The sequence below is a fragment of the Protopterus annectens genome, chromosome 9.part0 (genome assembly GCF_019279795.1).
Source record: "Protopterus annectens isolate FY-2018-M chromosome 9.part0, PAN1.0, whole genome shotgun sequence".
NCBI lineage: Eukaryota > Metazoa > Chordata > Ceratodontiformes > Protopteridae > Protopterus > Protopterus annectens.
The window spans coordinates 1,944,724,220-1,944,734,405 of NC_056743.1; the positions used below are offsets into that span (position 1 = coordinate 1,944,724,220).

The 10,186-nt window shown below is 44.0% G+C and overlaps 1 protein-coding gene across 1 annotated transcript in view; it reads right to left on the bottom strand.

The window, feature by feature from the left end:
- Window positions 1–9,874: 9,874 nt before the first annotated feature.
- TNPO2 (transportin 2) overlaps window positions 9,875–10,186 on the bottom strand; it is a gene marked incomplete in the record, with an annotated part of 2,382,582 nt that continues 2,382,270 nt past the window's right edge. Inside the window, 1 exon segment of the mRNA XM_044084755.1 lies at window positions 9,875–10,186. This exon segment is cut by the window's right edge and continues 1,821 nt beyond it.

Here is a 10,186-nt window from a genome sequence, read left to right on the forward strand (position 1 = left end):
AAGTGACTGCCAAGAGAAAAGCTGTTTTCCAGGATATAAATTTTATATCCGCAGTAGCTGCTAGTTCAAAAGGAGGCAGGGTGAGTTTTTCCAGAACAAAATCGAGGTCCCACACAGGAATTGGAAATATTCTGGGAGGCCTTAAATTTTTGGCCCCTCTAAGATACTGTTTAAGCAGAGGATGAGAAAAGAGGGGAGGGCTCTGTGTTGTAATGAGCCGAGATGGCAGAGGCATGGATTTTTACTGAAAGAGAGAGGCCCTTGTCAAGCATTTCAGTCAAATATGGTAAAATCTGAGGAATATTGGGCTTGGCTGGTCTGTTCCTTGCACTTGGGTTCCAAGCACAGAATCTCTTCCATTTATCAGCATAAGATTTTCTAGTACTAGGCCTTCTGGCTTCCAAAATGACATCCATCACAGATTTGCTGAGAGGTGTTGTTTGAATAATTAATGATCAGCCATGCTGCAAGGTTCAGAGTTTGGAGCTGAGTGTGCAGAATTTGATTGTTCTGCTGAGACAGTAGATGAGGTATTTGAGGCAAATACCAAGGGGGGTGTTGGGACGGGAACACTTTACATTATCGAAATACTGAAATCTCGAATATCATATGGTCGAGACCATATGATTGACATTTCAGTATATCGAATATGTAAAGTTTTAAATAATAATTTACTTACCTTAAAACGTTACGTGCACACAGAGGAAGGCTTCTTGTACGCACTGTGTGTACGTAATGTTATCTATTTTGTGGTGTTGACAGACGTGGGAAATCTCCCGTTTTGCGCTTCTGCATACAGCGCAATATGGGAGATTTCCCTTTTCCCCACTGTAGCGCGATCTTGGAGTTGGTATATTTAAGTAGGGGGGGGGTGGGGGGCACAGGGGGGCGAAGCCCCCCCTGAAAAAGCAATGTTTGACTTTTTTTTTTGTTTCATTTTAGAAGTTAGAGTTTCCAAATCTCGATGTTTTGGTCTCGATAATATGAGGTCCGAGATTTTGGGAATTCGATCTTCTAAAGTGAATCCGTTGAGACATATTCCTTAGAAGTGGGTACCAGTGTTGTTGAGGCCAGTCCGGAGCAACTAGCATCATTTTTGGTTTTTCCTGTCAGACTTTTAGTAAGACCTTGGAGAGAAGAGGCAGAAGGGAAAAGGGATAGACTGATAGGTTTTTCCAACTGAAGGATAGGGCGTCCACTTTCCATGCTTTTTTGTGACGAATTCTTGTGCAGAATTTGTCCAGCTGATAATTTTGGGGAGAGGCAAATAGATCTATGTCTGGGCTCCCTCATTTCCATGTTAACATACTGAAGATTTGTGGATTCAGTTTCCATTCGTGTGGGTCCATAAGATTTCTGCTTAGGTCTGCCAGAATATTTTGTTTTCCTGGCAGGAACTGAGCTTGAAGATGTACTTGGTAAGTCAAAGCAGTGCTCCACAATGCTATGGCTAGTCTGCAAAGGGGGTAGGAATGTGTACCCCCTGCTTGTTTATTTACCACATAACCGTGGTGTTGTCCGTCTTTATCAGTAGTTGTCCTGGATGAAGTAAGTCCTTGAAGGCTGTCAGAGCATTCTGAACAGCTATCATCTCTTTCTGGTTGATATGCACATGCATTTGTTTTGGGCTCCATTTGCCCTGAATGCATCTCCCCGCCAGGTGGTCCCCCCAAACAGTCTGATGCGTCTGTAGTTAGGGTTTGGGTGGCAGGGGGTAGAGTGAATGACAGTCCCTTGTTTTGGTGACATGTCTCCGCCCACCAAAGAAACTCCTGTTGTAGGCAGGGAATGAGAGGTATCATTGTTTCCAGACTGACAATGTTGGCTCCATAAACTTTTTAGGTATCATTGAAGTTTCCTCATATGCAGTCTTGCATATGGAATTAGTAGAATGCAGGATGCCATGAACTCCAAAGCCTGCAGAATTTGTCTTGCAGATAACTGGGTTTTTGTTGCCATTTGTTTGAAGTATACCGTCGGTTGCCTTTGTCTGGCATAAGGTAAGCCATCTGGGCAGTTGTATTCAAGCTTGCACCCAGGAATGTAATTATTTGAGAGGGTACCAGTTGGGATTTCTTTTCATTTATTGTGTACCCCAGGCATGTTAGAAGCCTTTTTACAAACGCCAGTTGTTGAGTGTCCTTGTCCTCTGCTTGAACGAGACAGTTGTCCAGATAAGGATAAATTTGTATACCTCTGTCTGCAGAATGCAATTACTGGTTCCAGGCACTTTGTAAAGACCCTGGGTGCAGTAGATAAGCCAAAGGGCAGTGCAGAGAATTGGTAATGCAAAACACCTGCCTTGAAGCGGAGGTATCTTCTGCATGATTCACTTATTGGGATATGCAGGTATGCCTTAAGTCTAGAGACACTAACCAAGCATTTCTGCCCAGCATAGGCAGTAGCTGTTGTAAAGTCAGCATTTTGAATTTTGGAATGTCCAGGAACATGTTCAAAATCGATAAATCCAGTATTGGACGCCAAGAAATGTCTTTTCTAGGTACCAGGAAAAATCTTGTATAAAAGCCTTGTCCTTTTTCCTTTTCTGGTACTGGTTCAATAGCCCTCACATCCATGAGGGACATAACTTGTTTCTGAGCCTCTGCCCACTGATTTTGTGGCAGATCTGGCAATCAGATTGGAATTGGCAAGGTATGGAAATGAAATCTGTACCCCTGGGATACTATGTTCAATACCCACTTGTCCTGGGTAATTAACTGCCATTTTTTGTATGAAGTGCTAGTTTCCCCTCCCCATGGGGGCTGCCAAAAGATAAGTGCTTGGTGATGGTAGAGGAAAGTCATTTAGACTGCTTACTGTAGGGTTGTCCTTTGTTTCCTCCAGATTTGGAGGTGGAGGCACCCCATTGCTTTGACCTGTAAGAACCCTGTGATTGGTATCTGGAGCCTTTTGGATTTGCCTTAAGTGGCTCTGTTGGACACAGAACCAATTATCAGTAGGCCAGTGCCTACTGAACCTGGGTGGCTGCACTTGCAAGAAATCTTTTACAGTTTGCATAGATTTAGCTTTTTCTTCCATTTTCTTTAAAACCTCATCTGCCTTATTACCAAACAGAGTGTCATGCTGCAAGGAGGCATCCAACAAATTAGCTTTAACATGATCAGGCAGATTTTGTTCCTTGAGCCAGGCATGTCTTCTAATCACAGATCCAGTAACTGTGGCCCTACAAGAGGCCTCCAAGGAATCAAAACCACATTGCAAAGTATGCTTTCCAACCTGTTCTGCTGAATGCAATAATTCCTGTAATTCTTTATTTTCCACACAATCAGAAATCAACATCATATTCTGTTTCAGTAGGCCCATAGCATGCTGTTGATATTTAAGGATATGAAACTGGCAGTTTAAGGCTCTGATTGCCAAGGTAGCAGACATATAAACCTTCTTTCCCCATCTATCCAGTGCCCTGGAATCTCTATCAGAGGGGGTAGGATTTTTGGCTGTAGAGGCCTAACACCCTTGGGGCCCTCTGAAATAGTCTCAGGGTCAGCAGCAGGACTTTTGAAAATAAATTTGTGGGAGTCAGGAACCCTGTAATATCTGTATGGCTTACTAGGAGCCAGAGGTAGGGAATCAGGAGCCATGCCTGATTCAGAAAACACACCATCAATAATGTCTAATACAGGAGGTATAGCCAAAGGCCTATGCTGAGGAAGAAGGAAATCCCTAAGCCTCTTTTTTGATTCAGAGAAGTCCTGACTCTTCCAGTGAAAATGTTCCCTTAAAGTATGCAAAGTTTCTTCAAAGGATTAATCCTCAGAAGGAGATGAAGATGGGATGGATTCCTCTACATCAGAATCCTCATAGGGTGGCATGGAAAATTCCTGATCAGAAGAGGAATCAGAAGAAATGGAAACATGATCTGAAGATTCATAATCAATGTCTTGCCTAGGTCTCTTAGCGGGGGGGGGGGGGCTGGGAACCCATGATCAAGGTAATTAAGTCCTCATCTATTTTGATCATCTGTTTTTTTTAGGCATAGGGGCCTGAGCACGTGGCTCATGCGTCGGTTTTTTAGACAAAAGATGCTTTTGACCTTGTTTTTGAGGCTGGCGTCAGTTTTATATAAAAATGTTGAGGCCTGAAAACACCCTCAGAAGCCAGTGCCTGCTCAGCGGCTCCAGACCAATCCAAGGGAGAGACATCCACACGTTCAATACTCTGAGAATCTCGCGGCATACTGGACTCTGCATAGGTCTTGGTAGAGGCCTGCTACTCAAAAGTAGCAAGTATCAGGGGCTGAAGAAACTAGCAAAACACACCATAAACCACAAAACTGGAAAAAACGTACGATCCAAGCCAAAGACCACAATGAAGCACAATAAACTTAGCGCTTTCATCCACTTTAATGACGTGAACTTCATCAGAAAACAAGAACAGTCACCTGTCCCTCATATTTATACTTAGATACAGGAAATGATGTAACAAATGTTGTAATTTGAATATTTACTATAAAAAAACCACAACAAATTAAAAATAATAATAAATAATGAACTGTTGATACAAATAATTATATGCATATGTGTGAATTAATAATAAAAAAACATATATACATATGTATATGAATGTGCATATGTATGTGTGTGCGTACACACACATCTGTGTAAACCTGTAAACATGTGCCTAACCCTTGCACATGTACGCGAACGTACATGTTTCCTCACCTGTATACACACACACACACGCACACACACACGCACACACACACGCACACACACATGCACACACACATGCACACACACATGCACACACACCATGTGCATGCACCCATTGTGCAAATGAAGTTATGCATGTAAACTCATACTATCTGTACATGAGGAAACACTTTATATTAATGACCTCATTCAACCCTGGGAATACATCAGCTCCAAATAGGAGCTGCCACAAGGCCTCCTTTTGTTCCAATGTGTTGTTCGTATCACCTATATAGAAAATAATGAAGGATTCCACAGCCATTAGAGTCTGTAACTTCACTCTTCTTGCTGAAGTGATGGCTAGAAGTAAGGCTGTTTTCCAAGAGAGGAATTTTAACTCTGCTGCTTCTGCAGGCTCAAAAGTGGGCAGTGTGAGCTTCTCTAGTACAAAGAGAAGGTCCCAGGCAGGTGTGGGAGCTCTCCTCGGGGGCCTTAAATTGTTAGCTCCTCTCAGGAACTGTTTGATGAGAGGGTGAGAAAATAGAGGTGGCTCAGAACTGTAATGAACTGAGATGGCAGAGGTACAGACTTTAATGGATGAGAAGGATAGGCCTTTGTGGAGTAGCTCTGCTAGGTAATCTAGGATTTGAGGTAAGGTGGGCACAGTTGTGTCCATTCCTTGAGATGGGCTCCAACAACTATATCTTTTCCACTTTTCTGAATAGGATTTACTAGTACTAGGCCCTTCTGGTGTCAAGGATGACATCCATCAGCTGTTGACTGAGGGTTGCTGGTGGTGTATTCAGGGAATAAGCCAGGCTGCAAGGTTCAGGGTTTGCAGCTGTGGATGCAAAATCTGTCGTCGTCCCCCCCCCCTGCTGGGACAGCAGGGAGCAGGTCTGGTGTAGGTGCCAGGGTGGCACTGCTGTCAAGACTGTGTAGGAGTGGTTACCAGTTCTGGCGTGGCCAGTCTGGGGCAATAAGGATTGTCCTTGGCCTGTCCTGTTTCATCTTGAGTAGTACTTTTGAATGGAGCGGCAGAGGGGGAAGGCATAAATTGAAAGGTTTTCCCATGTAAAGGATATGTCTGCCACTTTCCATGCTTGGCTATGGGGATTTCTGGTGCAAATTTTGTTCAGTTGATGGTTTGGGGGGGAGGCAAAGAGGGCCACCTCTTGAGTCCCCTACCTACTGGTTAGAAGTTTGAAAGAGATGGGTTCCAGCTTCCATTTGTGTGGGTCCAACAGATTTCTGCTTAAGTCATCTGCCAGTGAATTTTGTTTGCCGGGCAGAAATTGAGCTTGCAGGTGCAACTGGTTGCTCAAGGCTGTGTTCCATTGAGCTCGCAGGTGCACTTGGTTGCTCAAGGCTGTGTTCCAAAGGGCCATGGCTAACCTGCAGAGTGGGTAGGAATGAGTCCCCCCCTGCTTGTTTATCTACCACATAACTGTGGTGTCTGTCTTTATCAGGAGTTGTCCTGGAAGGAAAAGGTATTTGCAGGCTGTCAGAGCATTCTGTATAGCTAACATTTCTTTTTGATTGATATGTAGGGAAATTTGTCTTGGGCACCATTTGCCTTGAATGAATTTGCCTGCCATGTGAGCCCCCCACGCATAGCCTGATGCATCTGTTGTCAGGGTTTGGGCAGCGAGGGGTAGAGTGAAAGGAAGCTCCTTGTTGTGGTTGCATGCCTCTGCCCACCAAAGGAACTCTGCCCTTAGACAAGGAAGGATAGGAATCAGTGTTTTCAGGTCCTGAGAATGTTGACACCAGAGACTTTTTAAGTACCACTGAAGTTTCCTCATATGCAGTCTTGCATATGGAATTAGTAGAATGCATGAGGCCAAGAACCCTAGGGGCTTGCAGCATTTTTCTTGCAGATAGCTGGGTTTTGGTGGCCATTAGTTTGAAGTAGTTTGTCAAACCTATTTTTTCTGGTGTTAGGAATGCCATCTGGGAAGTTGTGATCAAGCTTGCTCCCAGGAATACAATTTTTTGGCTGGGCACCAGTTGTGATTTCTTTTCACTGATGGTGTACCCCAGAGACGTTAGAAGTCTCTTTACAAATGTCAGGCGCTGAAGTAGCAATTCCTTACTGTCCACCTGAATCAGACAATCATCCAAGTTTGGGTAAATTTGATTATTTTTCTGCCTGCAGTATGCAATGGCTGGAGCCAGGCACTTTGTGAATACCCTGGGTGCAACAGATAAGCCAAAGGGAAGTGCAGAGAACTGATGGTGCACAGAGCCTTCCCTGAAACAGATATTTCCTGCAAGAGTCCCTTATGGGGATGTGCAGATAAGCTTCTTTTAAGTCTAGGGTGACTAGCCACCATCCTTGGCTAGCATAGGAAGAAGCTGTTGCAGAGTCAACATTTTGAAATTTGGGACCACCAAGGAGGTGTTGAGAATTGACAGATGTAGAATAGGGCACCAAGAGCCTTCTTTTCTGGGCACCAGGAACAGTCTGGAGTAGAAACCCTGTCCCCTTTTCTCTACTGGCATGGGTTGAATAGCCCTCATACTGAGAAGACAAAGTACTTGCTTTTGAACCTTTGCCCACTGGTTTGGAGGAAGGTCTGGCAGCCCGCTTGGGATTGGCAGTGAGTGGAAGAAGAATCTGTATCCCTGGGATACAATGTTTAGGACCCATCGGTGCTGGGTAATGGACATCCAGTTTTGTGCATGCAGGGTGAGTTTTCCTCCTAGGGGTGCAAGTACTTGGGCTTTGCTGGGAAGGAAGACAGACAAGTTATTGTGTACTTTTTCCCCTAAGGGGCTGGCTTACCACTCCCTGTTTCAGAGGGAGCACTCCATTGTTTAGATCTCTGCAGACCCCGAGACTGTAGTCTTGGTGGCCTGCTGCCCCTGGGTTTGGACTGAATACCTGGGAGGGACTGGGAATGACCAGTTTTTAGAAGGCCGATGCCTACTGAATCTAGGTGGCTGCACCTGTAAGAAATCTAACAGTCTGCATAGATTTGGCTTTTTCCTCCATCTTTTTAAGAACTTCTGCTTTTGTGCCAAACAACCTTTCCTGGTTTAATGGGGCATCTAGTAATTTTGCTTTGACATGGTCTGGCAAGATTTGCTGCTTCAGCCAAACATACCTTCCCAGTACAGACCTAGTGACAGCAGCCCTGCAAGATGCTTCTAAGGCATCAAAACCACACTGCAAAGTAGGTTTACTAACTTGGTTTGCACAATGCATTAACTGTTGCAAATCATTTCTGTACAATCGGGAAGCAACAATATTTTTTTGTTTAATTAGTTCCATAATATTCTGCTGGCACTTCAACAAGTGAAACTGTCAGTTCAAAGCCCTGACGGCAGGAGTTGCAGAGGTATATACCTTCTTACCCAATCTGTCTAAATCTCTAGAATCCCTGTCTAAAGGGGTAGGGTTTTTGGCTGTAGTAGCCTTAATGCTTTTAGGTCCCTGGGAAATAGTCTCTGGATCTGCAGTGGGATTCTTAAAGAGAAATTTGTGAGAGTCAGGTACTCTAGTACCGGTCAGGCTTTCTAGGAGCTGGTGGTAAAGTATCAGGAGTAAGACTGGATTCCATGAAGACCTCTACAATGTCCAGGACAGGGGGCATAACTAGAGGCCTGTTGCTGTGGCAAGGCTAAAAATTTTCTGAGTCTCGTTTTGGACTAAGGGTAGTCCTCGTATTCCCAGTGGAAATGCTCTCAAAGTATGCAAGGTTTCGCCAAAAGAAAAATCCTCTGGAGGTGAGGCAGAGGGTATTGAATCTTCTGCATCTGAATCCTCATAGGTAGATAAGGGTATGTCCTGGTAATCAAAGTCCTCGGACTCATGGTCTGTAGAATCAGAAGAAAAATCAATACTTTGTCTTTTAGAGGGGGAAGGCTGGCTTCCCCTAATTAAAGTTATCAGGTCTTCAGCCATTCTAAAGATCTGTTTCTGTGGCATGGGTGCTTGAGCATGCGCTTTGATCGTCTGTTTTCTAAGCGTAGTGTGAACTCTGGGCTTGAGAAACTCAGTTTTAGGTAAAAACGAAAATGTCGGTTTAATAAGAACATTGGAAGGTTGGAATACACCATCAGAAGCCGGTGCCTGCACAGCAGCTCCGGACCCATCCACGGCAGAGACATCTGCAGGTTCCATAGTTGAAGCATACCGGACTCCGAATGGGTCTCAGCAGAGGCCTGCGAATCTGTAGAAGCAGGTATTAGGGGCTGCGAAGGCGCCTCACTGAGTACTGCCCTATGCGGTCTGTCCCTGTCCTTATCCTTACGTTTTTTCGGAAGATAGTTAGTTGGATGGCTTATCGAAGCCATTTCGGAATACGGAGAATGACAGCGAAAGAATTTAGTGACAAAGATAGCCTGACTATGAATATTTTGGGTGTTAAGGCACAAAACCTACAGCGAGGAACGTCGTGATCTGGGCTTAAACAGATAACGCAGTAAGAATGAAAATCTATGAGGTATTTGCTTTCCATAGACAAGACAATTGTTAACTGTTTGACATCGGTTAGAGCAAGAAAAAAGGACAGAAGACCTCAGGTTTGCAACTCGAAAAACGAAAATTTCAGGAAGCTGCCAACCAGCACTTGCGAACTGCTTCTGCTTTGGGCTCCCACGCGGCAAGAAAAGCTGATGTAATGGCGTCAGCTGCATGTTTTATACCCCTGACGTCATGGAAGAGGCGACAGCATCCGACGCAGAAACCCCAAGACTCTGGTATTCGGGCTGACTGAGGGCTACCTGCAGGCGGATAACCCAAGTGTGATGACTGCAAGAGTGAAACACTAAGATCATCATTGGATTTGCCTCTTTTTGAGATCTAAAACGTAAAAAATGACCAGAGTTTTCATGCATGAAACACTAGATACCAACAAAAAACTATAGGGGAGAATGACTTCTCTTTGCAGTAGTACTGTCTGCAGTGGTCAGTCAACATACACACAAAAGAATAAAAAAAGCTAGCAGATGATGTGAAGGCTTGCCTTTAGAATAAGTAACTCAAAAGTGCTTTCTTTATGATACCATGACTTGACACTGTTATAAAGGGCATTCCTTGAGTTACTCAACACAGTCTGTATACACATTTTAAAGGAATTTCCTCTGAAGCCTGAAAAACGTGCAATATATTAAACCAGACCCTGGCACAATAGAACCGTGATAAGACAGTGACAGGGAAAGAGCAGATGTCATCCTGTGGCCAACTGATGCAATCTTAAAAGAACACGCAGATGTCAATTTTGAAAAATTATTATGACAGCTCCTTTTTAATATATGTGCATTTCACAAGAGTCCAGATTGGGATGTACAAGTATGATCTCTTTATGTATATTATGACACAGCATAACATGACTACTGCACGATGCAGTAAACTCACTTCCCCGACAACTGCTTCAACTGTTCGGTTTCCAAGAAGTAAAAAAAAACAGTACAATGCAGTTACTCTCAGAATCACAGCCTGGCCCAGCTCTTTTATACATTACCCTTAAAAGATCTACAGCTGTAATGCAGCTGACTACCCACAAATGAGGTACAAAAAGAAAACC